The following is a 7,910-nucleotide window of genomic DNA, read 5'->3' as shown; positions in this document are numbered from 1 at the left end:
CAGTGTGACATGATCAAGGCTAGGATGTATTTATTCATTAATATTTTTTAATGTTTCGTTAGTTTGAGAAACCACTTCAGAAATGAACCTCTATTTATTTTAAAAATTAAAATAGTTTTGTGTATTCTGTATTTTGAGGAACACTTAAAATGAGTTTACATATGTATCTTTAAATAAATTAAAGACATTTAGTTTTGAAAGCATTTATTCAGAGTCTATAGTGTGGTTGGCAGTTGCATTTCTAATGGCTCCTATTTAGTCTACTTTGCTTTTTGAATCAAATACATAAAATTACATTTCCCCGTTTCATGTATATTTTTAAATTCATAGAAATGAATTGTACAATGAAAAAGCAATGATTGCCTTTTTATTGTATTTGACAGATTTACCTCTGCTGTCTCTGTGAATTCAGGAAACTGGTTTAGAGTTAATTTTATATGATTTCAATTAGCTTTTACAGATTTATTTCTTGCCTTTTAAAAACTTTGATGTAATAATCATTTCATAATTTTTATTAGTCATGCTTAATAATTTAATATTTCTAACATTATTTTTTAACAACCCATTTTATTGGTACATATTAATAAAACATAAATCCATGCAAAGTATACAATAATGGTATTTGGTATAATCATATAGTTGTGCATTCATCACTTTGATCATATCTAGAACATTTTCTTTATCCCAATAATTATAATAATCAAAATCCAATCAGGCAGGCCATGGAGGCATCAGAGTAAATGCACTCACATCATCGCTCTTACAAAAAAATAGCTGAGTAGGGACAAAATCCTGCCTGAGTGAGCTGTTTTGGGAACCCACAAAGCAGGAGGCTTGTGGACATTGATCTGGAGAGTGTGCCACAAAAAGAGTGAGTGCTCAAGGTAAAACTGTGGATTTCTAGTGCTTGTGCCTGAAGCTATGGGAAGGCTAAACCCTTCTTCCCTTAGGGTAGGTACCTGCAGATCACAGAGCTGCATCCCCTGAATCCCGCTTTCCCCAAACCCGTATTCCCTGAACCTTTGTTCCCCGAATTCAGAGCTCCTTGAATCCCAAACCCAGAGGTTCCCCAAAGCCGCCAGTCTCAGACAAACTCTGAGAGTGGGACAGTTCTGGTGAAGGGTGCAGAGGGTCCCGAGGAATACAGGTTCAATCATGTGGGCATCACTTTTTGAGCTTTGAGGAGCATAACAGCTGCCTTGAGGAGAAACTAGGAAGAGGTGAGAGGCAAATCTGCTGAGGCAGCCCAATTTACCTAATTGTCCTGACAGAGAAAATTGGCCTGGGAGAAGGTGGAGTCAGGCAATTAATAGTCCTGTGCAACACACCTACGGGAGGGGGACAATAGGAAGTGCTTAGTAGGCTTGCAAGAGCATATTTAGGGTTCCCAGTAAGGTGTGGGTGCTCTCTCTCAAAGAGACTGAGAGTCATTATTTTCTGTGGTGGGTTGGTTCACCAGGGTCCCGTTTGAATCTCAGAGGGGAGCTCTCACACAGGCATCCTACTGCCATGGGAGAGAGGGAAGTGAGGAAGGGAGAAAGGGGGAAGGACAGATTTCTAATCAGTTTATTTAATTGCAAAGAGGACTCCCTGCTTGAGGGCTTGTCTGGTATATTTTTTTCCTTGTCTTTCCTTCCCTTTCCTTCCCCCACCTCCTTTTATTCTCTTTTTTCCATTAGGTACTGCTGGCGATGTTTCTTGTTTGATGTGCTTCCTCATCCTCAATCTCCTCTTTCCCATGTGTACTGATTTTGGCTACATACACTATCTCCTTTCTTCTCTACATCTTTCTATCATCCACTTTCTGTTGTTGTTCTTCCATTCCACCTCTCTTTGTTTAGCTCCCAATTTTTCTGTCTTTTTATTTCTAACACTTCTATTCTGTTTACTATCTTTCATTAAATCCTTATGTTATTGTCCTTTCTTTTCTCTTTCCTTCTCTCATGATCATGCTGGTCCTTTAATTCATACTATATTTTTCTCCATATTCAGTTTCTCATCTCATTTTAGGTACTCTCCTTTTTTTTATTCCTATAACTCTATGCAGCTTTCATGAATTTAATATTCATTCTCCTAGGTCTTATATGGGTCTTCTGCTAATACTTACTGTCAACAGTATTATTATACTTTTTCTTTCCTTATCTCTTTTCTTTCCCTGGCCCTAATTTTTTCTTTCAAGGGAACTTAGAAAACAACAAGGAAATAGAATAAAAAGAACAAAGTGTCAAAGAGAATACTTAGCACACACACACACAAAAAGAGCACCTAAATAAAACTTAAGACTAGAAGAAGCAGCTAATCAACTGAACAAATGTATCAAGATAAAATGATGACTGGACAAAAAATTACAAACCAAACCAATAGTCAGGAAGACATGTCCCAATCCAATGAACAAACTAAAAACCAGGAAGAAGAGCAGAACGTCTAACAACTAATCAAAGCTGTCCAAATAAATATCATGGACCAACTTAATGAAGTGAAGGGAGAGATCAAGGATATTAAGAAAACACTTGGAGAGAATACTGAGTAAATTGTAAACATATACAAAAAGATAATGGATATGGTGGTGATGAAGAGCACAATTCAAGAAATAAAAAATACACTCTCAGCAAATAACAGTAGATTTGAAGAGGCGGGGGAAAGAATTAGTGATGTGGAAGACAGTACATCTGAAATCAAACAGATAATAGAATTAAGGGATGAAAAGATAGAAACAGTCCAGCAGAGCCTTAGGGATTTGAGTGACAACACAAAACACAAAAACATATGCACTATAGGCATCCCAGAAGGAAAATTGAACAGAAAGGGGACAGAACAGGTATTGGAGGAGATAATGGCTGAAAACTTCCCAAACCTATTGAGGGAGATAGATATACATGTCCAGGAAGCACAGCACACCCCAAACAGTATAAACCCCAAAAGGCTTACTCCAAGGCATATACTTGTCAAGTTGTCCAATGCTCAAGACAAAGAGAAAATACTGAAGGCAGCAAGAGAAAAGAGAAACATTACATACAAGGGAACTTCAATAAGATTAAATGCTGATTTCTCATCTGAAACCATGGATGCAAGAAGGCAGTGGCATGACATAGTCAAGGTACTAAAAAAAAAAAAAAAAAAAAAAAACATTTCCAGCCAAGAATACTCTATCCAGCGAAGCTGACATTCAAAAATGATGGAGAGTTCAAAACTACTCACAGATAAATAGAACCTAAGAGAGTATGTCATTAATAAATGAGCTCTTCCAGAAATACTAAAGGGAGCTCTGCAATAGGAAAGAAAAAAACAGGAGAGACAGAGTTAGAAGATAGTGTAAGAACAACTAAAAAGACAAAAAGAGGAATCAAAACAACATATGACATACACAAATCCAAAGAAAATATGGCTAATATAAGTAATTCCTTAAGAGTAGTAACACTGAATGTTAAAGGATTAAACTCTCCAATCAAGAGACACAGACTGGCAGAATGGATAAGGATATATGACCCATCTATATGCTGTCTACAAGAAACCAACTTTAGACCCTGGGTTTCAAGTAGACTGAAAGGGAATGGTTGGAAAACAATCTTACAAGCAAATAACCAGAAAAGGACAGTAGCTATACTAACATGGGACAAAATAGACATTAAATTCAAAACTATTGTGAGAGACAAAGATGAACACTATTTGTAAAAGGGGTAATCTTTCAAGAAGAAAGAATAATCATAAACATTTAGCACCTAAACAAGGAGTCTCAAAATACATGAGGCAAACACTGGAAAAACTAAGCTGAAGGATAGATGCCTCTACAATTAAAATGGGGTACTTTCATATACCATCATCACCATTAAACAGAAGCTCTCAACAGAGAATCAATAAAGAAACAAAGACTTTGAATAATATATTAGAGGATCTGGACCTAATAGACATATACATAACACTGCACCCAAATACAGAAGAATATACATTCTTCTCAAGTGCACATGGATCATTCTCCAAGATAGACCACATGCTATGCCACAGAGAAAGTCTTGATTAATTCAGAAAGATTGAAATCATACAAAATAATTTCTCTGCCCACAATGGAATGAAGCTGGAAATCTGCAAGGGCCAGAGACCCAGATTAGGTGCAAAGATTGGGAAGTTAAGCAACACACTCTTAGACAAACAGTGAGTCATGGGGGAAATCTCATTGGAAATGAGTAACTACCTTGAAATTAATGAAAATGACAACACAACATATCAAAACTAATGGTATACAGCAAAATCTGTACTGAAAGGGAAATTCATAGCCATAAATTTGTATATATCAAAAAAGAAGGTGCTAAATTTGAAGACCTAACTGCATATTGGAGGAATAATTAAAAAACAACACACTAACTCAAAGGAAGAAGAAAGAAAGAAATAACACAGATCAGAGAAGAATTAAATGAAATAGAAAATAAGAAAGCACTAGAAAAAATAAGCAAAACAAAGAACTAGTTCTTTGAGAAGACCAATAAAATTGACAAAACCTTATCTAGACTAACAAAGAAAAAAAAGAGAGGAGATACAAATACACAAAATGAGAAATACACTGACACAGAAATAAAGAGTATCATAAGAGGATACTTTGAAAATGATATGGCAACAAGAAGGGCAATTTAGAGGAAATGGCAAATTCCTTGAAACACAAAAGCAAGCTACATTGATGAAAAAGAAATAGATGATTTCAACAAACCAATCACAAGTAAAGAGATAGAATCAGTCATTTAAACCTCCCAACTAAGAAGAGACCTGGACCAGACAGTTTCACAGGTGAATTCTACCAAACATTGTGGAAAGAGCTAGAACCAATCTTCCTCAAACTCTTCCAAAAAATTGAAATAGAAGATACATTGTCTATCTCACATTATGATGCCAACATTCCCCTAATAGCAAAGCCAAACAAAGACGTCACAAGAAAGGAAAATTACAGATCAATCACTATAATGAAACTAGTTGCTAAAATCCTCAACAAAATACTTACGAATCATATTCAACAACACATCAAAGGAATTATACACCATGACCAAGTGGGCTTCATCCCTGGTATGCAAGGATGTTTCAACATAAAAAAATAAATTAATGTAATACACCATATAAAGAGATCAAAAGAAAGAAAATCACATGATTATAGATGCAGAAAAAACATTCAACAAAATACAGCACCCTTTCCTGATAAAAATACTGCAAAAATAGGAATTGAAGGAAACTTTCTGAACATGATGAATGGTATATGTGAAAAGTCCACAGCTAACAACATATACAATTGTGAAATCCTAAAATCTTTCCCTCTAAGATCAGGAATAAGACAAGGATGCCCACTATCACCCCTTCTCTTGAACATTGTGGTATAAGTACTTGCTTGAGCACTGAGGCAAGAAACAGATATGAAAGGGATCCAAATTGGAAAGGAAGAAGTCAAAATTTCACTATTTGCAGATGACATGAACCTACACATAGGAAGCCCTGAGAAATCTACAACAAAGCTTCTAGAACTTATAAATGAGTTCAGTAAAGTCACAGGTTATAAGATCAATGCACAGTAATCAGTAGCATCTCTGGAAACCAGTAATGAGCAATCTGAGAAGGAAATCAAGAAAGTAACACCATTTACAATAGTAAACAAAAAATCACATACCTAGAAATAAATTTAGCTAAAGATGTAAAACACTTATACACAGAAAACTACACAACACTATTAAAGAAAATCAAAGAAGACTTAAATAAATATAAGAATATTCCCTGATCCTGGAAAGGAAGACTAAATATCATTAGGATGTCTATCATACCCAAAGTGATCTACAGATTTAATGCAATCCCAATAAAAATCAACACAGCATTTTTTTAATTAACTGGAAAAACTAACTATGAAATTTATTTGGAAGGGAAAAAGGCCACAACTAGACAAAGAATATGGAAAAAGAAAAATGAAATTGGAGGAATCACACTACCTGACTTTAAAACATACTACAAAGCTGTAGTACTCAAAATGGCAGAGTATTGGCACAAGATGGACATATTGACCAATGGAACCAAATTGAGAATTCTGATATATATACTCACATATGTAGTCATCTGATATTTGACAAGACATCCAGCTGACTCAACTGGGAGAGAATGGCCTCTTCAACAAATATTGTTTGGAGAACTGGATATCCATATCCAAAGAATGAGAGATGAAGGCCATCTCTATAAAAAATCAACTCAAGATGGATCAAAGAGCTAAATATAAGAGCCAAGACTGTAAAGACCTTGGAAGACAATGAAGGGAAGCATCTACAGCAACTTGTAATAGGAAATTTCTTCATGAACTTCACATGTAAAGCATGAGCAGTGAAGGAAAAAATAGATAAATTGGACCTCCTCAAAATTAAAACATTTTGCACCTCAAAGGTGTTTATCAAGAAAGTGAAAAGACAGCCTACCAATGTGAGAAAATATTCGGTAACCACATATCTGATAGGAGCCTAATATGCAGCACATATAAAGGAATCCTATATCTTGAAAATAAAAAGATAAACAGCTATTTTAAAAATTGCAAGACGTTTGAATAATTGCTTCTCCAATGAATAAATACAAATGGCTAAAAAACCATGAAAAAATGCTCAATGTCTCTAGATATTAGAGAAATGCAAATCAAAACTATAATGAGATATCCTCTTACACCATTAGACTGGCAGTTATTAAAATACAGAGGACGACAAGTGTTGGACTTGATGTGGAGGAATGGGAACCCTTATTCATTGCTGGTAGGAATGTGGAAGGGTCCAGCCATTATGGAGGACAGTTTGGTAGTTCCTCAAAAAACTAGCTATAGATTTGCCATCTGAAGCAGCAATTCCACAGCTGGATATATAATGAGAAGAACTGAAAGCAAGGATATAACCAATATATGCACACCAATGTTCATAGTGACATTACTCACTATTACCAAAAGTTGGAATCAAACCAAATGCCCATCAAAAGATGAATGGATAAGCAAGATGTGGTATATGCACACAATGGAATACTACTCAGCTGTAAGAATGAATATAGTACTAACACACAGGATAACATGGATGAATCTTGAGGACATTTGCTGAGTGAAGAAAGCCAAGCATTGAAGGACAAATACTACATGAGCTCTCTGATACGAATTAAGCAAATCAAGCTGTCTCAGAGATAGAGACTGGAAGATAGGCTTACAGGAAATAGGGGGAGGGGAAGGTAGTAAGCCAATGCCCACATGGGTGAAATCTATGATTAAGTGGAGATAAGTTTTTGTGCAGTGAAGGGATAAGACCAGGGTATAAGGATACTACTTTTTTTGTGTGTTTTGCAAGTTTGAGGGGAGTTAGGTTTGGGAGGATAGGTCAGATGGTCCATGGAATTTGTGGGAGGGTTGGGGGGAGCAGGAAAACATGGGAGATTGTCAGGTACATGATTGAACCTATAATGTTGAGAAAACACTTTAGAAAATAAAATAAGGCAGGATTACTTATTTAAGGGGTTTGTTGGGGGCATCTGCCACAGGATGTACCTTCTAGGCTTCTAGGGAATGTGTGAGTGCTAATCTTGTCATTGTGTTATATCATTGGGTGGAGACACATACAATGAGTAGGAAGGTGTTGTACCCCCATCCTGGGGAGCACTGATGTTCTCAAACAGAGGGGAGGGTGTCTCGCAAGAGCATGGGTAGCTCCCAAAGGGGAAGGCAAACTAATGTGTCAAGGCTTCAGCATTGTTGAAAGTATCTATGAATCTCATCCTTCAAACAGTGAAACTTGGCTGTCAGTGTGAGCCCTGAGGGGAGGGAGAGAGAGAAATAGTATAGGTGGAAGAGGGGAAAATTGGGGGTCAATGGAAGTGTTCTACATGATTCTGAAATGATGGATACAGGTCATGTTAAATATCACCAAAAATCTATA

Source organism: Dasypus novemcinctus, chromosome 15 (genome assembly GCF_030445035.2).
Source record: "Dasypus novemcinctus isolate mDasNov1 chromosome 15, mDasNov1.1.hap2, whole genome shotgun sequence".
NCBI classification, from domain to species: Eukaryota; Metazoa; Chordata; class Mammalia; order Cingulata; family Dasypodidae; genus Dasypus; species Dasypus novemcinctus.
Note: the sequence above shows the minus strand (reverse complement) of the source record.